Here is a 23,674-nt window from a genome sequence, read left to right on the forward strand (position 1 = left end):
TTTTGCTAAGTGTCAGTTGTTCCTAACGTATTAGGCCCAGGAAGATGTTGGAAATGCTGCATTGTTTATTTTCAGATAATATGGAGGAGTCGTTAAAGCTGTAAAAATGTTTGACTTGAGGTTTGTGTAAAGTGAGGGGACATGTTAGAATGAACATGTTTCTGGTCGGATATCTTTCAGATGCTATTGTTAGTAAAGAAACCGGTTTTATGTTACTCTTTTCATGAACAATCTTAAAGTTTATTTATATGCAAATGTGACTTTTGTTGATTTTAGGTGTTATGTGAAATGGAGGTTCGAGGCTTTACATTTTTTTTAAAAATTTGTTTGTTCATGGGATGTGCCCATCCTTACTTGTCCTTGAGAAGGTGGTAGTGAGCCACCTTCTTGAACCGCTGCAGCCCCTGCGGTGATATTTCTTTGTAGCGGTTTGGTACAACTGAGTGTCTCGCTGGGCCATTTCAGAGGGCAGTTCAGAGTCAACCACATTGCTGTGGGTCTGGAGTCACATATAGGCCAGACCGGGTAAGGACAGCAGATTTCCTTCCCTAAAGGACATTAGTGAACTAGATGGGTTTTTACAACAATCCAATAGTTACATGGTGACCATTACTGATACTAGATTTTTTAATTCCAGATTTATTGAATTAACGGAATTTAAATTCCCCAGCTGCCCTGGTGGGATTTGAACTCACGTCTCTGGATCATTGGTCAGGGCCTCGGGATTACTGGTCCAGTAACATAGCTGTTATATTACTGTTCCCTAGCATGTAGTTACATTGGCAGCAGCAGTCATCAACATTACTGGGTTTATTTTGAATCTTGTTTTTTTTTCCATGGGTAATTTGTCTAATGTTCTTGCAAAGGTATTTGGTGTCATGAAAGAAGACGAGGTGAATCCGAATCAGCAAGAGCATCAATATTTGCTTTCTAGTGTTTAATTCTCCTGGTTGTGAATAAACCTTCATCCGTCGTCGTCTATTTTGGTTGCAACATTGATTTTTGAATTGATTGAGTAGACTTTGCTCTGACTGCAGTAGATTTGATTAATTTTGGGTTGTCAGCTTTTTAGATATTGAAGCTTATAAAAGTAGATTGATTAATGCAATTGGTGATGCAAAATGACATTGGAATTCACAGAATATCAAATTTCATATGTAAAATGATGCAGACCTCCCAGAAAACAGAATTTTACGAGCTGGTGAATTGCAAAGATGTTTGCCATGTCTAAGCAATGCTGAGTAAAAGCTTAGAATTCATGTATATTTTTATGTAGCAAATTATCTTAAATTAATTTAATAATAAAACAAAATACCTGCTTGATTGGCAGCCCATCCACCACCTTCAACATTCACTCCCTCCACCGCTGCACCATCTAAAAGATGCACTGCAGCAACTCGCCACAGCTTCTTCGGCAGCAGCTCCCAAACCCACGACCTCTAGCACCTAGAAGGACAAGGGCAGCAGGCTCATGGGGACACCATCACCTGCAAGTTCCGCTCCAAGTTACACACCATCCTGACTTGGAAATATATCGCCGTTCCTTCATTGTTGCTGGGTCAAAACCTGGAACTCCCTCCCTAACAGCACTGTGGAAGCACCTTCACCACAAGGACTGCAGCGGTTCAAGAAGGCGGCTCACCACCATCTTCTCAAGGGCAATTAGGGATCGGCAATAAATGCTGGCCTTGCCAGCGACACCCACATCCCATGAACGAATAAAAAATAAATCTATCATTTTTAAAATAGAGCATTAAATTCCTGTGGGTTATTACATTCATAGGCATGGAGTTTATTGAAATTCTGCAGCAGAATTAGATTTAGGATTCTGAAAATATGAAACCATTGTGGTTTTCATGTCCAATATTCAAGAATCCAATATGGGATTTAAGACCCTTGATATTACTGTTGCTGCTGTTAGTATACGAGGCTTAATGCATTTGTATGAAATTCCTTTGTCCATTATTTTAGAACAGGCATTGGCCCATATAAGGTAAATGGATTAGTATTAAATAGTAGACAATGCAATTTCAGGAAGATGTGTTGGGATTTGTCCCTTAATAATCCTCAGTTATGGACAAAGGAGTTGATATTTACTTTTGGGCGACTGATTGGCAAAGCGTTTTGGTTGATCGTCTGTACCCATGGCGAAGAGACGGCTGCCATTTTGAGGCACCAGCCTCGTTGACATCGAGCCAATAAGCTGCAGGCGGCAAACGGACATCAGGATGCAGCTCCCCAATTGTGCTCTCCCAATATAGGGCCGCCCCAGCCACCAGCATTCAGTGTGGTGGGGAGGGGTGGGGTGTCGGGGCAGCAGTGGCCCAGGTTATTTTTCTGAGGCCAGAAGGAGCATTCCTGTTCTCCAGGCCCCACAAAAATAATTCCAATCTTAACTTGACTGGGCCTCCTCGGCTGCAAGATCCTGCAAATCCACTGGGAGGATAGATGCACTCAGGCCAGCATCGAAGCACTGACCACACTCGACCAGCTCCGTTGGGCGGGCAACATCGTCCGCATGCCCGACACAAGACACCCAAAGCAAGCGCTCTACTCGGAACTCCTACATGGCAAGCGAGCCCCAGGTGGGCAGAGGAAACGTTTCAAGGACACCCTCAAAGCCTCCTTGATAAAATGCAACATCCCCACCGACACCTCGAAATCTCTGGCCCAAGACCGCCCAAAATGGAGGAAGAGCATCCGGGAGGGTGCTGAGCACCTCGAGTCTCGTCGCCGAGAGCATGCAGAAAACAAGCACAGCCAGCGGAAAGAGCGTGTGGCAAACCAGACTCCCCACCCACCCTTTTCTTCAATCTGTCTGTTCCACCTGTGACAGAGACTGTAATTCCTGCATTGGACTGTACAGCCACCTGAGAACTCACTTTTGGAATGGATGCAAGTCTTCCTCGATTCTGAGAGACTGATGATGATGATGATGACATTGACCATGGAACTGGTCAGAGTGTGCAGGGCGCACCCTCCAAGCAGCTGTGACCTAAAATGGCAATGGTGGTCATTGGACCTCTTCCAAAATGTCTCCGTGCTCTTTGTCAGTGTTAGTGGAGCGGTCAGGGTAACGGAAGTGAAAATTGACCCACTTTTGACTCAATACGGATAAAGTTGATGTAATGACTCTCTTCTGCCCCTAGATGTCTTTAGCTTCATAAAAACTGTAGGTTGTTATGGTACCCAGATATACCACTGCCATCCAGTGGCAGAATATCAGTACTGCATCAAAAATAATTTATATGTGTGGGTATACAATATAAAGATTTGTGAATAGATGTACTTTGTGTGATATATATATATGTTAATAGAAACAGCAGGTGAAAAATAAAATGGTTTGATTTGTTGCTGAATGCTATTTGCTAAAATTATATGACCTACATTAATATCATATTACTGGATATTATAATTGCTAAATATGCACATATTTTGGGTAAAGCTATTAATTTGGTGTGTACCAATCCAAAACATGGTGTCAAAAGATATTTATGTTAATTACTGATGTTGACTCAAACACAAGATTTTGACAAAGGGCTAATGCAGCACTGAACTGCGTCTTGTGTTCAGCCAGCCATTTGGAAAAAATAAACAGGTAATATTATGCATATAAGCACCATGGCACGCGATCTGCAAAGAATGAAAGGGAACTAAGCGGGTTTCAGGATGAAAAGGGGCGAGTGCTGCAGAATTTTGATTCGTTTGGAAAATGAGGAGACCATCCTAAATTGGCCTGCAGATAATTAGCACAGTTCCACCAGTACTGAAGACATTGCTATTTATTTGAAGTAAATGACTATATGCCCCAGGCATGTTGTGAAACTGTATGTGGCAGAACATTGTGGGTTTTTAATATTCAAACTGCAATAACTACATTTTATTAATTTATCATGCTATCACTCTGAGGGAATTATTTTGTAAAGGATTATTTTGTAAAGTTTGCTTTTGCATATATTTTTTTAAACTTTTATTTAACTTGCCTGTCTGAGTTTTGACAATGCAATTCTGACACCCATTTCTTTGATCAAAATGGCTTCTGTTATTTATATCTGATATTTGAGGTGTGACTGGATTATCGGCTGCATATTTGGAAATTCTTTTGGTGCAATGTAATTGATATGCAGACAGCATTTATGGATCTCCCATATGGTGGTAGATAATTGCTCTTCCTGAAAATTTCCAATCCCTGTTCCAAGGGCTGGCAAATGAAACAATAAGGTCACCCAGTTTATTTTCAATTGTATTTAATATTGCAGGCCATACTTGCAATGTGTTCCAGGTAGAGACACAACGGGATTAAATAGAATATATTGTGCATTTCATATTAACGCTGGAACTTACAACTTCAGTGGAGGCACAATCAGTGGAAAGTAAATCAGATGGGGCATTGATCTGCGGCACCCATTTTATGCCCCAGAATCAGTTTGCAAAATGCAGGTAAACTAAGAAAAACATTAAGCTTCTGATTGCAAAATTACTCATTCTTTGACCAAATATTATCGTTGCTACAGGACTTTTTCTTTTCTATAAAGAAAGCTGTCAAATAATCCTTCTTCATAAATTATATGTTATACCAAGAAAATTAAATTCGTTTTAAATAACAATTTTATGTTTGCATTAATTTCAATGGGAGAACTCGCAGCTAATATTACAAAGCGAAAGGTGTTGAACAAATGTCTAGAAAGTGTGCATTTTCGGGGGGTTGAATTTTTAAAAATGATTTGTTCTGTGATGTGGGCGTCGCTGGCAAGGCCAGCATTTATTGTCCATCACTAACTGCCCTTGAGAAGGTGGTGGTGAACAGCCGCCTTGAACCGCTGCAGTCCATGTGGTGAAGGTGCTCCCACAGTGCTGTTAGGGAGGGAGTGCCAGGATTTTGACCCAGCGATGATGAAGGAATGGCGATTTATTTCCAAGCCAGGATGGTGTGTAACTTGGAGGGGAACTTGTAGGTGGTGGTGCTCCCGTGCGCTGCTGCCCTTGTCCTTCTAGATGGTAGAGGTTGCGGGTTTGGGAGGTACTGCCGAAGAAGCTTTGGCGAGTTGCTGCAGTGCATCTTGTACAGTTTGTGCTAAAAAAAAATGTAAAATTTGCATAACATGCAGACAAGCTAATATGCAGACAAGACTAGTATTATTTCTGTGTTGATACTATGTTGAGGATAATTTTTCTAAGTGGTAACCAGTAACTATTATATAAAATGCAGACTTGAAGTATGGGTAAGCAACTGTACTTTTAATTGGTCAAGCACAGATGAACTCTAATTCTGCTGCCCAGCAGTATCCATATGGTACGTGCAAATTACTACATTTCTAAATGCTTCATATCATTTGCGAGTCTGTAGCAGTGAAGACTCCATTTTAATTTTCTAACAAACAGAAATTTCAATACTTAAGATATTCAAATTGCAGAATAGAGGCTTTGCATTTCGTCAGATTTAATAGAAATGTTCAGCCTGCCATTGCAAAGCTAAACAAGTGGGATCTTCATTGTTCATGGACAGTGCTGTGAGTGTTTAATATTTCAGCTGGTATCAATCAGTAGTGTCATTTTTAGCTGCCTGTCATAGTCATAATTAAACAGTGGCCTTCTTTCTCAGTACCTGGGATCCATGCCACAGTCCCGTAGATAGCTTTAGTTTCTGTCGCATTCTGTAGCTGAATGGCTCTTGTGCCTATTTGAACCGTGAGTCGATGTAAGATGTCACCCTACACTATAATGTCCAGTGGAATTGTGTTTAAAAAAAAATTGACAGATTGCCAGTCTACTTTTGGCTGCTTTTATAGTGTTTTGATTAAACAACCATTAAATTGAGGTACAGAGAAATTTGCTAAATATATAGTTGGGATATTCTCGATGTGCTTTCCAAGATTAGAGTCTTTTGATCAAACTACTGTTTAACAATTTTTGCTGTAAATGCCATATGAAGTTGCCCAGTGTAATAAAGCATTCTTGTTTTTAATAAAATATTTATTCAGGTTTCCTCTATTTGAACTGAAGAATTATTGGCTTATAGTTATAGCCCCTGAAATTGATATGACTTGTACATTGAGATGGAGAGGAATAGATTATTGGTAGAATGTCCTGATAGTTGCTTTCCCATGTGCTTGGTTGTTTGATGTTCGGGAAAAATGCTGTTTTCAGGGATTTAATAAGTCTGAAAAATAAATCTTTCAGAGAGGATTGGATAAAGCTTATGGGCATGACGAGAAAAGGCTTTCTTAGAAACAATAAAATATAGACTGGATAAAATGTCAGTTCCTGACAGGTCGGGCGTGTGTCATCAGCGTCCAGTTAGCGGAATGAATTGAAAGGTAGCTGCCATATAGAAAACAGAAAGGGTAGGTGTGAGGAGAAACTTCTCAGCTTTCCAGAAAGTGGGAAGTGGTATCCTGCAGAGATCTGTGTTGAGATCGCTGTTTGTCATAAACGTAAATGATTTGGACTCAGCAATTGGAAGTATGGTGTCAAAGTTTGCAGATGATACCAAACTGGGGGCGGAGGGAGTTGAGGGTACAGCTAATGATAAAATACAGGAAGACAAACTAGCTTGCAAAGTTGGTGGATAAATGGCAAATGAAACTTAATATAGCAAAATATGAGGTCGTTCATTTTGGTAGGCAGCTGAAAGGCAATAAACTAAATGGGGTAGAGGAGCAGCGATCTGGGAATATGAACACACAAGTCACCTAAAAGTAGCAATGCAAGCTGTTTTCCCTTGCGGGTGAACCTAGAACAAGAGAACATAAATATAAGATGGCTACTCACAGATCAAATAAAGAATTTAGCAGGAACCTCTTTACGCAGAGAGTGGGGAGAATGTGGAACTTGCTTCCACGGGGAGTGGTTGAAGTAGAGCGTATTGATGCATTTAAGGGGAGGCTTGATGCATACGCAAGAGAGAAAGCAATAAAAGGATATGATGGCAGGGCGGGAAGAGTTGGCTAAAGTGAGATGAGGCTCTGTGCTGTAGGTTCTATGTCATTCTATGCAAGTACTGAGACCAGTCGTCATTTGCTAAGTTGACGATTTTGTGACTACAAATAGTTATTGCGAATTTTCTCAAGGCAAACTATGATCAATTTGAACAAATTCATTTGGGGCAAAAATTGCGGTCGGAGGCTTCCCGCGGGCGGATGCCTCAGACCAAAAAAAAAAATCCTAATGTACCTGGTGGTCCCAGAGGAACGAACATTTCAGGTCCCAGGCCTAGCTGCGCAGCCCAGCGCAGAGGCCTAAGCATCCCAAGCGCGTAAGCGCTTCCTGGGATCACGTGAGCCTGGACCACCAATCACAATGTAGTATTCCCATTGATAGTACAGGTTGAATCCCCCTTATCCGGGACTCCCTTATCTGGCATCACCCCTCGTCCGGCACCATTCCCGGCCACCGGGTGGCGCATGCGCAGAAGTCCGACATGAACAAATTGAATTCCTTTCTTGCTGCCGACTCCCGCAATCGCTGGCCTGACCCTGCGATCCACCCCCCCCCCACAAAGCCAGCCAGCCCCAATATCCCCTTGCTCAGTACCTGTACCATCCAATTTAACGTGACTTCCTCTCGCCTGGCAAAATCCCTTGTCCAGCACAGGACAGGTCCTGAGGGCGCTGGAAAAAAAACTGAGCTCCCATTACTATCAATGAGAAAGATGAAAAAAGACTTAAAAAAAAATTAATAGCAATTGCATGTTAGAGAAAAAAAAAATTTTTTTAAACAGTGTTAAAAATAAATTTACCTTCATAGACAGGGTTTTTAATATAAAAATAAGTACATTTTATTTTTTCTATCTATTAAAACTCTTGGGTTGGTAAAAGCAGGCCTTACCAAGCTTAAGAGTTTGAAGGACATTTGCTGGGTGAGAGTCGGGCAGATAGCCCAAATCTCCACCTGCGAAGGCCCTTCTCCCGTGGATGCATGTGATCTGTCAAAAGACCTTGGGGCCCAAGTTTCGAGCCGCGCCTAGAACGGCGCTGTCCCGACCTGGACGCCCGTTTTTCGCGCCACAAAGTGCGCTTAAAAAAACTTCCAGATTCTCCACCTCCCTGCAGGTCCTCTGGCCCTCGGTGCAGTGCAGCACGAGCTGTAGGGGGCGGAGTCAGGTCCCTGCGCTGAAAACAGTGCCGGGACCTCTGCACATGCGCGCAAAACTGTGTGGGAGGGGCCCGAAGCACGCAGCCCCTAGCCCTGGCCGAATGGCCTCACTGGGGCTGTGTGAATAAGGCTCCTCCCACGGCCAGCTCTTGCTTCCCGACCCGACTCGACTCGACTCCCGCTTCCCGCCTCCGGACTGGACCCGACACCGACCTGACTCCCGCTTCCCCCACCCCCCCCCCGCTCCCTGCCCCGCCCCTGCCTCCAGACCCGACACCGACCCGACTCCCACTTCCCCGCCCCCGCCTCCGGACCCGACCGCGACCCGACTCCCGCTCCCCCTCCCCCCGGACTGGATCCGACCTGACCTCCCTCCCCACAAACTGACCTCCCTCTCCCTCCCTCCCCCCGACCCGAACCGAACCGACCGACCTCCCGCGCTCCCCCCAACCCAACGCCACCTACCTGTAAATCTGGTGCTGGGGACGGGCCCTGCCCGAAGTCTCGGGCCCGGCCCGTTCAGCCTCCCTCCCCCTTCTCCTTCCTTCCCCTCCCCCCCAATCTCCTTCCCCTCCCCCCAATCTCCTTCCCCTCCCCCCCAATCTCCTTCCCCTCCCCCCCAATCTCCTTCCCCTCCCCCCCAATCTCCTTCCCCTCCCCCCCAATCTCCTTCCCCTCCCCCCCAATCTCCTTCCCCTCCCCCCCAATCTCCTTCCCCTCCCCCCCAATCTCCTTCCCCTCCCCCCCAATCTCCTTCCCCTCCCCCCCAATCTCCTTCCCCTCCCCCCCAATCTCCTTCCCCTCCCCCCCAATCTCCTTCCCCTCCCCCCCAATCTCCTTCCCCTCCCCCCCAATCTCCTTCCCCTCCCCCCCAATCTCCTTCCCCTCCCCCCAATCTCCTTCCCCTCCCCCCAATCTCCTTCCCCTCCCCCCCCATCTCCTTCCCCTCCCCCCCCAATCTCCTTCCCCTCCCCCCCAATCTCCCCCAGCCCAATCTCCTTCCCCCCCGCAATCTCCTTCCCCCCCCGCAATCTCCTTCTCCCCCCCAATATCCTCCCCCCCCCCGCAATCTCCTTCCCCCCCCCCGCAATCTCCTTCCCCCCCCCCGCAATCTCCTTCCCCCCCCCCGCAATCTCCTCCTCCCCCCCCGCAATCTCCTCCTCCCCCCCCGCAATCTCCTCCTCCCCCCCCGCAATCTCCTCCTCCCCCCCCGCAATCTCCTTCTCCCCCCCCGCAATCTCCTTCTCCCCCCCCGCAATCTCCTTCTCCCTCCCCGCAATCTCCTTTCCCCCCCCCGCAATCTTCCCCCCCCCCCATCTCCTTCATCCCCCTTCTCTCCTTCATCCCCTTCTCGCCCCCCCTTCCCATTCTCGCCCCCCTTCCCCTTCTCGCCCCCCTTCCCCTTCTTGCCCCCCTCCCCCTTCTCGCCCCCCTCCCCCTTCTCCCCCATCCCTCCCCCTTCTCCCCCATCTCTCCCTCTACCCCCCTCCTCCCCCTCCTCTCACTGTCAGAAACACAGACACTGACAGACAGAGAATGAGAGACACACACAGACAGAGAGATAGAGACACTGACAGAGACACACTGGGTGGGGGGGGTGGGGGGCAGGCATCCCAGCACGCTGTTGGAGGGCTCCCGGTGCTGCAGTCGGGAAGTAGAAAATGTTTTGTTTTATTGATTTTTTCCCAAAAAAATTATTTCTTATTAATTTTTTTTGATTTTATTGGTTGATTTATTGATGTATTTATCATTTATTATTGATGATGGCTCTATTTGTAAAACTGAAGTGTTTAATGTTTGTAACCTTCCCATTAAACCCCCCCCCCCACCATTCCCTACGCCTGATTTGTAACCTACGCCTGATTTTCTAAAGTGTAGGCAAGGTTTTTTCGAGCGTACAAAAATCTTCACTTACTCCATTCTAAGTTAGTTTGGAGTAAGTTTTCACTGACGAAACTTTGAAAACAGGCGTAAGTGGCCGGACACGCCCCCTTTTGAAAAAAAAATTCTGTTCCAAAGTGAAACTGTTCTAACTGACTAGAACTGGAGCAAACTAAATGCCGAGAATTCCGATTTCTAAGATACTCCGTTCTACACCAGTTGCTCCTAAAAAAAATCAGGAGCAAATCATGTGGAAACTTGGGGTCATTGTGACACATCGCAAGTGCCCAGGACAGGCGCATGCGCTTTGCGCGCCTAAACCCGGAACTTGCGAGGCCTCTTCGGGCCGTCAGCATATCGTTCGCACCCGGAGACGGCAGAATTTCAGGGCTTTTAAATGTTGTTCTTGTTGAATTTCTTTCAGATGCTTGTTCATGTTAAATATTACGCTCATTCAACCATTACTAAAACTGTAATGAGTTCAGATATTGTGTTTGAAAATCTTTAACATTTAAATCAAAATATATTTCATATGCTGAATGCTGATTTAATCCTTCGTTAATTTTATGATATTTGTTTTGTTCTCCAATAAAAATCAGCATCTTTAGAATTGTGGACTTTCAGTTGATATTTAAGTGTGAAATATGATAGATTACATGTCAGACGTTGAAGACGTGTTAGGAATATTATAACCTGTGTAGCTGGCCAATATTGTAGAGCAATATTGACCCATATAAATAGGGTCAAAGAAAACAAATATTTGCCGTCATTGGCTTTGGGCATTAAACAATAAATTCATAGACTTCCAAACTATACTGCCCCAGGTGGGCAGAAGAAAGGTTTCAAGGACACCCTCAATGCCTCCTTGAAAAAGTGCAACATCCCCACCGATTCCTGGGAATTCCTGACCCAAGACCGCCCAAAGTGGAGAAAAAGCATCCGGGAGGGCATTGAATACCTGGAGTCCCTTCGCCGAGAGCAAGCTGAAGCCAAGCGTCGACAACGGATGGAGCGCGAGGAAACCCAGGCTCCCCAACCTCCCATTCCTCCAACCACCATCTGCCCCTCCTGTGACAGAGACTGTCGGTCCCACATTGGACTCTTCAGTCACCTGAGAACTCATTTTTAGTGTGAAAGCAAGTTATTCTCGACTCCGAGGCACTGCCTAAGATGATACAGCAAAGATATTTCAGGGCTAACAGTACATTCGTTGAACTGTGCTTCAGTCTAAGGATGATCTGTTGTTCAGAATTGCTGCCGTTTACTACATCTGTAGAAAAATCTATAGATGAGAGTGTTTGCGATTATCGAGTGCCAAATCTAGTGGCAAAATAATGTAGCTTGGGTAATGAATTAGAATGTGTGTTTAGGCTAAAGGATCAGCCCTACATTAACGTCTGCTATACAACCCAAAATTGTGAGCAGGACAAGTGAGGCGGGGTGGCGAACCACTGGATCTCCACCCGATAAACCGCCATCTTTCCCAGTAGGAATCTTGGTTGACTGTCCCACTGCAATTAAATGATGGCAGAGCAGGGCCTTCAGCTCTTGTACTGCTGACCCTAGGTAAGAGCAGAAGCGGAGTGGTGGTACATGTTGAAGCAGCGGCAAATAGATTGACAAAGGGACAGAATGAGGACCTGCTCCTGGCTGCCTTTCCCTCTTCCCAAGTGGTCCTCAAGCCAACAACTTCTGTTGGTTTCCTACTGAGCCATTGGAGGCAGAGATGTTTGTTTTCTTCGTGGGACTTGAGCCCACTTTTTGGGCTGCAGCAGCATCACTGTATTTTCGTTAGCAGGATGGGCTCCCTTTGCAGAGTGGAGATACCACTGGGATCTTTAATGAGTCACAACCAAAGAGAATGAGTTTGGGATGTTGATGGGTGGGACAGAAGGTGAAGTTCCTGGCCTGACTCACCTTTTGGTGTCGAAACTGTCCCGGAGAAAAATCCTAGCCCTCATATTCTTTTAACAAGAGCTACTGGGTTGCTTTGTGAATTTTTAAAAACTACTAATCCAAACTCTATAAGCACTCTCTTGTACAGCAGCTTAAGCATTGATTGCTTGGCCATCAATGGAAAGATCATTATGTTGCTCGCTTCACTTTGTCAATTCTTCGTCCAGCAGCTGGATGTTGTTTGACTTGGCCTACTTACAATTTGCCTCCCATTGGTTGATCATGAGTGGCATTGATCAGCCAGCAACAGAGAGGTTTCAAGCAAGGGTGAATGCGAGCCTAGTCAATCACAATTGGAATCTAAGAGATAGCGGCAGCTCTTCCCTAGTAATTGGATAACTGTATATCATCTATCCTTCTGATGGGGTAGTCAGGATTGGAGCATAAACCATGTCATGGCTTGCAATCATCGGCAGCGTTGACGGTAATTTCTGGGGGCTTATGCTCCAGCACTTTCTTACTCTTTCAATTGGAAGAGGATACATGACCGAGAGCTTTTAGTAAAGGGTGAAGCTCTTCCCTTAACATATTGAGAAGTGTTTTCCCCAACTTTCTTGCTTTGAGGCTTTATTGAAGTTTCAGTAACTTTATATAGCAGTATTAATATGAGGAATTTGTTTCCATTTGGAACAGTAATTGATAATATCACAGAGATAATTGAAAAGAGCTTTGGATCGATATTGCTAACTAGGCCAACTAAGAGTAGTATGCCAGCTGCTCCTTGGGGGAGGTGGGGGGCAGAACCAGGAAAACATAAGGCTATCCTCAAATATATTCTACCGTAGGCTTTTCGGAAACTTGTATGGCATAAAATAAATTCTTGAAAAGTAAAACACTTCTTGACAGCTGATTGTTCTGAAAAGATACGTTAGATATTTCCTTTAGGTTTAATCATAGATAAATTGGTCATCAACTTTCAACAATTTATAACATGGAACATATGTGTGTAAATTTTTCAGCTCCGTTTTGACCTTTTGACTCTTAGTTGCCTTCGAGAGTTCTGCTGAGAATTTAAAATTGTTTCATAATCTTTCAAAGATCGAAGCAAAAGAAGTTCCTGATGGTAACAATTATGGAGAGTTATTTGCTTGGTGTTTCAGAGACAGAGTTTTTCCGCAGTTCTTTTGTACAAATATATAAGTTGCCCATTCAACAGTTTATTCCTGACCTTTGTTTTAAGACCTGTATTTTATTATATGGTCTGGTTTCTCCATATACCCAAATAATATGGACTGATGGTATAAATACAATTGTTTGTGATGTTTTGGTAAGGTTGTTGTAAAGAATGGCTGTGTTCATCATCTCACTTGTACTTTAGGCCATGTGATGATTGCAGTGAAAACTCTGCCTAATTTAAGCTGTTTATTGACCTATGCTCTTTGCTTCAACAATAACAACTTGTATTTCTATAACACCTTTAACATAGTAAAACGTCGCAAGGCACTTCACAGGAGTGTATTAAGACAAAAATTTGATACAGCCACATAAGGAGAAATTAGGGCAGGTGAGGTAGGTTTTAAGGAGCTTCGTAAAAGAGGAAAGAGAGTTAGAGAGGCGGAAAGGTTTAGAGAGAGAGTTCGAGAGATTAGGGCCGAGGTAGCTGAAGGCACAGCCACCAATAGTTGAGCGATTATAATCAGGGATGCTTTAGAGGAGCACAGATATTTCTGGGTGGGGTTGTGGAGTTGGAGGAGATTGCAGAGATGGGGTGGGGCAAGGCCATGGAGGGATTTGAAAACAAGGATAAGAATTTTGAAATCGAGGCATTGCTTAACCACAAGCCAATGTAGGTCAGCGAGCACAGGTGTGATGGATGAACAGGACTTGGTGCGAGTTATAACACGAGCAGCCTAGTTTTGAATGACTTCAAGTCAACTTTTCTCAATTATTCATCTGAAGCTAAAAGAGAAAGTGAACAAAAGTTACATTTCAGATTCAAGTGATGAGCTGAATCACCTAACCTATTTTTAGACAGGTCACTGTTTGCCAATGTCGAGTGATGCCTGGAAGTTAATGTTGAAGTGTTGAAGACTAGATAAAGGAATAGACTGGCCAGAGGCAATTTTGAAAGAGAATTATATAACACAGAAGGTGGTTATTTGACCTATTGTACCTGTGCTGGCTCTTTGAAAGAACTATCCAGTTAGTTCCACTCGCTTACTTTTTTCCCCATCGCCCTGCTTTTCCATTTTCAAGTATATATCCAATTCCCTTTTGAAATTTACTATTGAATCTGTTGCCATCACCCTTCCAGTTCAAAACCTCGCTGCGTTTAAAAAAAAAAGTTCTCCAATTATCTTCACTCTGCAATGTTATGGCTGTGCCCCAGTTGAGTGCAGATTCAGAGCCAAGTTCAGCGTAGCATAATCTATTAACAGGTCTTGCTGAAATAGATCTCCTGTGTTCGTATTATTTTTTAAATTTAGGTGAACTTAATTCCAGGTTTTAGCAGCTGTCTTGTGTGTAATTTTTTTGAAAACATTTTTTCTGTGTCGTATCTTTTGTTCAGGCACACTGAACATTTTTACCTTTGGACGAAACAAGCCATTAAAATTTGTCTTCCACATTATTTTGATGAACTGATGGAGACAATGAAACATAATAGCAATGGAGATAGTAATGCCAGCAACCTCTTCCTAATGATGTACCGAATGTGTGGTAACCTGTAGTGCTTGTGATTTTTTTCTAAACGTACACTTTTTCCCACCTGCCTGCTCGACCCTCCTCCCTCCCTGCCCCCCCCCCACCTGTCCCCCGTCCCCACCACTTGTTGTTACAATTGACCCATTACCTCTTCATTTTTGAGGGCAAAAGAAAGCCAAAATTGCTCCGTATGTTAATTTGAAAATGTGAGCTGTCCATGGTGCTGATGCCAACAAAGTTCTTGATCATGAAAAAAATCTGATTTTAATCAGCAATTCTAAAGCTGCCGTTAAGGAAAAGAGTTGACAATCCATTATTGATTTGACTTGAATCCATTATAATTTGGGTTGCTTCATTTTGAGGTGTGCTTTTGTACAATTCATATCAGAATCCGTCTGGATGGAGCTAACTTTGTAAAAAGAGAGGATTTATTTTGCAGTAATTGATGCAGCACTATTAATACAATAAAACGAAATAAAATGGTAAATGTTGGAATTCGTGATTTAGTGGTCTCCCCAAAATTTCTCCCTCTTTTCCTCAAGACACTAGTGGGCTAGACTTTCGGCACATATTCGCCCATTTAGCACCCATATAAGCACGGAGATGCTGTTTATTGCCCATATTTGATAAATGGAAACTAGTGCCTGATTATTGGCCATTTATCGCTGGCACAGCTTTCGGCATACAGGAATGAGCTGAATCGCCCAACCTATTTAAAAAAAAAAATCTGACGTCATCACTTGCGCAAGGCCTAGAATACTGTTTTTATAATGGAAACTAACGCTCAAAATCGCCCAGATTTTCACCGAGCGCTACTTTTGGCATTTCGCCCATATTGCGCCTAAATGATCGCTCGCTCAAAAAGAAGCTCAAGAAAAGCTGCACTCACCTGACCGTAACACGACAGTATGGACGTCATTTTGTAAATTTGAGGAAGTTTAATAAAAGGCTGCTTGAAGTGGATGAGAGCATTGAAATAATTCTTGAGTGATTTTAAGGCCATTTTAGAATCTTGCTAATCATCTAATCACATTGTGGTCAATTTCGTGTTTATGCTGTATTTGTTGAGGAAAATTTAAGAATATTTGAAGACCGATTAGGGCATTTATAGTGATGGGTCCTGTAATTTTTCAACCAGTATTGATGAGTACTTACATGCTGCAGAATAAAGATAGGAGGATGGTCCATTGAAGAGCATTCCCAATCAAAGAGATGGCAGACTGCTGAAGAGGAGACCTTATTTTGTAAATGCGTTGGGTGTAAGCGATCATACCTGGACTTGTCCGATAACACGTGTTAGAAGGCTGCGCTTCCGAAAGGAGGTCATCAGTGAGAGATGCCAGCTAATTAAGGGAGATCTGCAGCCTACCAGCACCATCAGGACTGCACTGCCCGTTGAGGTTAAGGTTACTGCGGCACTTTCCTTCGATACATCGGGCTCCTTTCAGGCTTCAGCTGGCAACATTTGCTGCATCTCTCAGCACTACACACATTGCTGCATTCGACAGGTGACTGAAACCCTTTACGCACGCAGGATGGACTTTTCTAAACTTCCCTCTGACCAGGGAGGCATAGAGTGAGAGGGCTTTGGGGTTCTCGAGAATAGCAAACTTCCCCAAGGTGCAGGGAGCAATAGATTGTATGCACATCGCCCTGGGACACCTTTGCAGGATGCACAGGTGTTTTGAAACAGAAAGGGATTCCACTCCCTGATGTGCAGCTCGTTGTCGACCACAAGCTAATAATCATGGCAGTAAATGCAAATCTTCCAGGGAGCATCCATGATACGAACATCTTGTGTGAGAGCACTGTCTCTGACCTGTATAACAGTCAGCCAGAAGGTCACGATTGGATGCTGGGGGGATAAAGGATATGGCCTTGCCAGTTGGCTCATGACCCCCTGCGTAAGCCCCAGACAGAAGCCAAGAAGCGCTACAACGAAAGCCATATAGCCACACGCAATATCGTTGAAAAGACAATTGGAGTTCTGAAGCAGTGCTTCAGATGCCTGAGCCATAGGAGGCAACCTTCAATACCACCCTGAGCAAGTCGCTGAGTTCATTGTGGTGTGCTGAATGTTGCATAACCTAGCTATCAGAGAGGACAACAATTGCCAGATGGAACTGCTGGTCCACTTCGAGAGAGAGGGGAGGAGGAGGACCTCTGGGAGAATAATCAACGTGGTGGTGAACCCATGCCCCGCCCCCCCCACACCGCCTGGAAAAGCCTAGTAGTAGTTCCGCAGGCCCTTTTCAGGTCCGTCTTTGCTCTGCCCGATTCTTAGATATCTTCTTCTGCAAACGTGATCAGAGCATGGCATAAGCTAATTGCCCAGGTACTATTATGGAAACACACAGATATTGTAATCCACAATTAATTATCGTACATGCTATTCATCATTACCGTTATATGCTAATACGGTTTGTATGCAATTGATGCATGGTTATAACATCGATGTTCAGAGAAGAAATTTAAAAAGATTGAGGTTAGGAATTAATTTGTGACACCAACCTCCTCGCATACAATCCTCAGGAAAGGTCCCATCCATGGGCCATGCCATTCGTCGCCCGAGGGAAGGGAGCCGGGTTATTGCAATCGATGGAGGTTGCCGAGGGTGGGGGGGTGGGGGTTAGAATCAGGACCCATGGTGAGCTCGGCAATGACAGGACTGTAATGGGAGGGGACACCGTGTCCCTTAGCTGTGCTCGGAGACCTCCGTGTGGCCGGAGCTAATGTCCCAAGTGTCCCTGAGCAGAGAGTGAGCCAGGGCAGCTCTCCCCCAGTCCAGGCTGAGTCACTGTGTGACTGACAGCAGCCGGAGAGACTGACACATTCTGGGCAAAGCTGACCGGACCCCTCAGTGCTCAGTCGTCCTCCCATCCACCAACCTAACCAAAAATGAGACAGTGTCCAAGCTAAAGAGTTGCTCACAGCACACGGGCAGTGAAATAATTTAATAATTCTCCTTCTAAAGTGGTAGAAATGCCGACTGTTTGCAGTCTGTCTGTTTCCGGTCATTTCTTTTAATTTTCGATCAAAGCGTTTAAATAATAATTCTGTCGATTCAGTTTAAGGCATTTCAGTCAGGTTACGAATGCACATTTGCACGGAATGGTTCCTGGGCCACCTGCCCCCCCCCCCCCCCCCCAGGGCTAGAGTCCTGGGCCACCTGCCCCCCCCCCCCCCCCCAGGGCTAGAGTCCTGGGGGCGCAGGTTCTGACCTCAATCCAAATCTTAACAGGGATGCTACACAAGATTACCCATCTTAATTATAATTCGGCTGATTTACATTCTAATTAATGAGTCAGTGCATCATTACAATTATAAATTTAATACTTTTGCAGATAGCACCAGACTATTCCAGCGCTTGCGGCACTGGTTTGCCTCTCTCACGTCGTGGGCTACCGAAGTTACCACTTCAGTGATGTCTGCCCATATTCACTGCTATATTCGGGGTGGGGGGGGAGGTATATCATGTCCCCACGCTGGGCTAATTGGCCCCACCGAGTCTCCACCTCATGGACCAGAGCTTCGTTGGCTTCATTAGAAAAGGCTTTCGTCCTCCTCTCTTTGCAACCTCCGCAACACTCCCAACTCCTCATGTTCCATCCCCATTGCCTTGACACAACCTTCCTTCTCTCACTCCCTCCCTGATGACCCCTGACCTCCCAAATCGCTGGAAAAGTTCTTTGCCTGAAAAAAAAATCTCGCATGCGCAGAAAATCCATTGCTATGGACGGCGGCCTTGCACGACTGAATACATTGCCTTGGCCCATTTCACATCGCTAAGGCTATCGCCCAAATTAAAAAGGCAAAACTAGTGGTTTTTAAAATGGGCGATATTCCAGCGATCCTGAAAACTAAAACAACCACTAACGCCGGAAATATCGCCCATTTTTGAGCGATAGTGTTAATAATGGAAAGTCTAGCCTCACACCACAGTATGATTCCACAGAAAGCGGTGACCCTCCAGCATCTCACCCAAGTGGCTATTTGTCTTTGTGAGTCAATACAATTGAGTGGCAGCAGGCTATTGAATCATGAGGCATATTAATTGCTCTTATGTTCTTATGAGATCTACACATGCGCACTTTCCAGCACAAGTAACTCGATAATGATCAGGAGGGTGGCTGTGAGGGATATGAGTCCCGGTTGTGAGATTTAACATTGGAGCTGCAAGACCACAGCTATATCTTATTTTTTGCTTACAAGTTTAAAAAGTTGGGAATTAGTGCTGCCTTTAATTCACACACATGAGAAAATATGGGGGAGCGATTTTAAAGTAGTGCCCGAAATGGGCGTGAAGTCAGTGGAACAGTCGTTCTGCCCACCCGCCCGCCCTCCTGTTTGTGCCAGCATGAGGCCCGAGCCATTTTGAGGCCCGGGCCTGATTAGCATGCTGCTGGCAAAACCAAGGAGACTCCCGACTGTATCTCGCTGGTTCTGGGAGGGCGGAAAATTGGCCGCTGCCACCGTGATCGGCATGCGGGGGCTTGTTGGGGGCATTCTTTAGTAGATGCATTCACCTGGTTTACCAATGATGTAAATAGTCTTGAGTTCAGAGGGTGGTGAATTTCTGAAATTCTCTACCCCAGAGGGCTGTGGCTCAGTATTTGAGTATATTCAAGACAGGGATCGATAGATTTTTGGATATTAAGAGAATCAAGGGATATGGGGACAGTGCAGGAAAGTGGAGTTGAGGTAGAAGGTCAGCCATGATCTTACTGAATGGCGGAGCAGGCTCGAGGGGCCGTATGGCCTACTTCTGCTCCTAATTCTTATATTCTTATGTTCAATGTAAGTTCTGGGAATAGCTTGAAATTGCATAACTGTTTGATTTAACCCAATGTCTAGATTCCTAATTTCAAAAAGTAAATATAATAATTAAATGCTCAGCAGAGGGATTTTTTTTCTGTAAAGGGCATATTTTCATGGGCTGACATGTTCAGGTCTCATTTTCAACAGTGCAATGTCACTGTTCGACAGTCACGATTGGTGCATTATTAATGAATTACTCATTGCAATGAATTCTGTAACAAACCTATTTCTGTGGAATATCAAAATTAATCAAAGCTATCCCAAATCACATCCTTGCAGCACTCACAAGATCAGCCTCGTTATTGCACTGTTATTTGAAGTGATCCGAGATGGCAGATGGTACGGAGATGTGCCTTGTACTGTTTTTAATCGGATTGGATGTGTCAAGAAATGGAGCTTGGTGATGGGGTTTTTATTAAAGCAGACTAAATTGAGTTCTTCTCTTTTTTTTCTCTCCCCATTTCCCTACCCACTCAACTATAACCTGACTCCATCTGTCGAACAATCCACTGGTGAATGAATCATGGCATATCTTCATGTTGTCTGTTAATGCCGAAAAGGTAAGTGAAACCTTTTTGGCCAGTTTCCCAAGCCAATACCTGCAGAACTGACATCAAGTCAGAAGCATTGCATATTATCTGCTGCCTCCAGCGAGGCTTGTGACAGTTTATATTTATTCTTGTGTAGATTAGATGCTGCACAACTTTGGCTTTTCATTTTCTGATGCAACTTTTCATGAAGTTAAGTAACTGCTGTACAGCCATTTTTATTTCAAGGTGTTCTTGGTGGCTGCACACTATGTTATCATGAGACAAAGGACTTGTATACAAATGTATGAAATTCCTTTCTCCGATTTTGAAGGCATTAACTTATTTCGCTTGAATGGATTAATGACTCCATTAAATTAGCCAATAAAATGAATTTCACATAAATGTGTTCAGAGTTTGTTTCCAAATAATCACAGTGTAATTCATGACCAAAGAGTGACTTTATAATTAGTAACTGTTGTAAAAATCAAACCGTTACATTAAATTCATGTGAACTCGAAATGTGCAGTGTCAATCATATGAGACTGGAACTGCTTTGGATTCACACAATGAGGATGAATTTCTGCCGGGGTTTTCCTGCTCATTTGCTATAACGTACATGAAAAAGCCACAGAAGGCCCGGAAAAACAGCGCTGTTTATGTAGTTTTCCTGCAGAAGTCACCGTGGACGAGTGGGAGAATCCTTGTAAATTCAACCCGCCCCCGCAAATCTGTTTTGTGTAAATATCCTGAAAGTCAGTTGCAAAAAGCTGTTAGGCTCAATAACTTATTCCATCTGGATTTTCCAAATTATGTTGAGCAAAAATGACCTTTTTTTTTTAAAACAGTAAAAAAATTTTACATTTAGCGATAATTCCTTGTGATGTTTGTGTGATAGAACTAACTGCCAGGATTAATCATACTGCACGCTAACAGTTAATAGAATTTAATGGTAACATTTGATGATTTTTCAAAAGATGGCTTTGTGTATAATTTATGCCTAAAATAATTTGGTGACAATCATAATTTAAGCTTACTGCATCAGACTTTTGCTTGCACAATGCATTTCTTTTTCTAGTAAAGCTGGATTATGTTGTATGAAAATGAATTTATTAGCATTTTATAATTTGATTCAATGTTCTAAACAACACAATAGCAACTCCAATTATTGGGTGGGTTTATCTTGTGAGTAACTGAGCTTTACAGATCAGGAAGATCCCAGATTTGATCAGCGCTGCGATAGCTGATGTCCACAATAATGGTGGTAAGGTACTACAGTTCGCATCAGCACCCCAGGGGGTGGAGGATATCAGCTACTTGTATGTGGACAGGATCAAGCATGGCCTCCGTGTCACTCCTGGTGAATGGTCTGGCCACACTCACTATCAAGACTCGTTTTAATAATGATCTCTTGGATGAGTTATTGGATGGTGCCAGTACCCGTGGAACTAAGTTCCCAACAAGGAGCAAAAACTTTCAGGAGTAAAGGTGGGATGGCCGAAAATTGGTGAGGACAATGTTGAAGTTGAGCGGGCTACAGTTAAGTTGTGCAACACTGAGATACTTTGCGTATACCACAGCAGGGGTAAATTAGGAACTTGGCAAAGACTTGAATTGGAAATCAGATTTACAATCCAAATTAATATGATTTGTCACACTGTTTAAATTTCATTTGCACTCAGGTCATCTGATGTTTTTATGCAACCAATCAGGCTTGGGTAAATCTGTAACAGCTGACATTCGAGTTCTGAAGTCTATTTCTCGGAACTGATGACTGCTCATCTTCCAGATAATGAATGAAAATGGTCACTTGGTCAAGTCGCAGAAAGATCAGCTTATGAGAATTAACAGCGTCCCTTGGCAGAAGGACCCAACTGTATTTACTTTTTGTTGAATGCTCTAGTAATTGCATCTTGTGACAAGAATGCTCAGCACAAACAACTTGCGCTCGTTAAAAAAATTAGGGTAAATTTCTCATTATTCGCTGTTAGCAGACAGGGCTCTGTGCCAGATACAGCAATTGCAAAATTTACATATTATTTAAACCTTGCTTTTAGTTAAAGTGTACCAGCAACATATGTTGCTGGAAACGGATGGTACTTCTACTCTAGGTAACAAAGAATCCTTTTCATGGTTTTCATGTTTTACTTTTGTAGAGCATGTTTTTTTTTGTATACCAGTAGTTATTTTTTGCCCCTGCATAACATGGGCACTTCAAACAATCCTGTGGCTGAATCACTAGAGATTCAAAGCTGTAATAGTGACACATCAGCAAACGAGCACATGAATACACATCCAGGAATATAGTGACACAGTTCATCATATTCCGAGTAATTTTAATAATTGTGTACATTTCTGTTGTTGACTTCAAAATCCATATAGAATGTACATTATGGATGTAGGGCTTTGGGCTTATCCTGTGCCTGCACTGATGCAGGTTCCTCAATATCAGCCATTTTATCACAGATTGGAACTCTGCATGCTATAAATGCAGTCCCCCTAATAAAGTGAGTCTGGAAAGAAGACTCGTGGCTTGAAGAGCTTAGCAGATCCATATGCTCTTTGCTCAAATATTAAAGCAGAATTGTTGCACAAGTCATTCCCTTCTCATGACTATTTCTGTGAATTAAAATCATTTAATAAAAAATTGGGAACGAATAGGTTTGGATATGATATGATAGTTCTGGTGTCTCCTTTTTGGGCCAGACCTGTGTTTGCATCAATATTTGTTTCCTTCTAGGAACTGCAAAGGCACTAATGACCTCCAATGCCAAAGTTAATGGACTGGTAAAGTAATAGGACAGCCCTTCTTTAGAATGTGACTTCAACACGAGTCAGTACCATGAAGTCATCATCATCATCATCATCATCATCATAGGCAGTCCCTTGGAATCGAGGAAGACTTGCTTCCACTCTTAAAATGAGTCCTTAGGTGGCTGAACAGTCCAATACGAGAACCACAGTCCCTGTGACAGGTGGGACAGATATTAGTTGAAGAAGGGGTGGGTGGGACAGTTTGCCGCACGCTCTTTCCGTTGCCTGCGCTTGGTTTCTGCATGCTCTCGGCGATGAGACTCGAGGTGCTCATCGCCCTCCCGGATGCACTTCCTCCACTTCGGGCGGTCTTTGGCCTGGGACTCCCAGGTGTCAGTGGAGAAGTAGTGAAAATAACTTTGCACACTTCTCCCATCAAAGACCAATGGGATAGCTTGTGACTCCTTGAAACAGATACTACAGCCATACGTGGTCGAAGGTTTGATGTCAATATGCAAACTGGGGAAGCTACACTAACCATCCTTTTATCGTGGAGTGGCTGCAGACTGCTCCATTTCACAAGGGATTACATAAGAACATAAGAAATAGGAACGGGAGTAGGCCATACAGCCCCTCGAGCCTGCTCCGCCATTCAATAAAATCTTGGCTGATCTGATCATGGACTCGGCTCCACTTCCCTGCCCGCTCCCCATAACCCCTTATCCCCTTATCGTTTCAGAAACTCTCTATTTCTGTCTTAAATTTATTCAATGTCCCAGCTTCCACAGCTCTCTGAGGCAGCAAATTCCACAGATTTACAACCATCTGAGAGAAGAAATTTCTCCTCATCTCAGTTTTAAATGGGCGGGCCCTTATTCTAAGATTATGCCCTCTAGTTCTAGTCTCCTCCATCAGCGGAAACATCCTCTCTGCATCCACCTTGTCAAGCTCCCTCATAATCTTATACCTTTGATAAGATCACCTCTCATTCTTCTGAATTC

The 23,674-nt window shown here is 43.9% G+C and overlaps 1 protein-coding gene and 1 long non-coding RNA gene across 11 annotated transcripts in view; one reads left to right on the forward strand and one right to left on the reverse strand.

Moving 5' to 3' along the window:
• The window catches only part of LOC139276426 (neural cell adhesion molecule 1-like), a 632,849-nt gene that overhangs the window by 152,838 nt on the left and 456,337 nt on the right, over positions 1-23,674 (forward strand). The window lies entirely within an intron of this gene.
• Positions 4,552-23,674, reverse strand: part of LOC139275907 (uncharacterized) — a 62,516-nt gene continuing 43,393 nt past the window's right edge. For both annotated transcript variants that reach the window (XR_011595789.1, XR_011595787.1), the window contains exon 3: positions 4,552-5,074. This is a non-coding gene — a long non-coding RNA (uncharacterized lncRNA). The remainder of the gene's footprint in view (positions 5,075-23,674) is intronic.

Source organism: Pristiophorus japonicus, chromosome 11 (assembly GCF_044704955.1).
Source record: "Pristiophorus japonicus isolate sPriJap1 chromosome 11, sPriJap1.hap1, whole genome shotgun sequence".
NCBI lineage: Eukaryota > Metazoa > Chordata > Chondrichthyes > Pristiophoridae > Pristiophorus > Pristiophorus japonicus.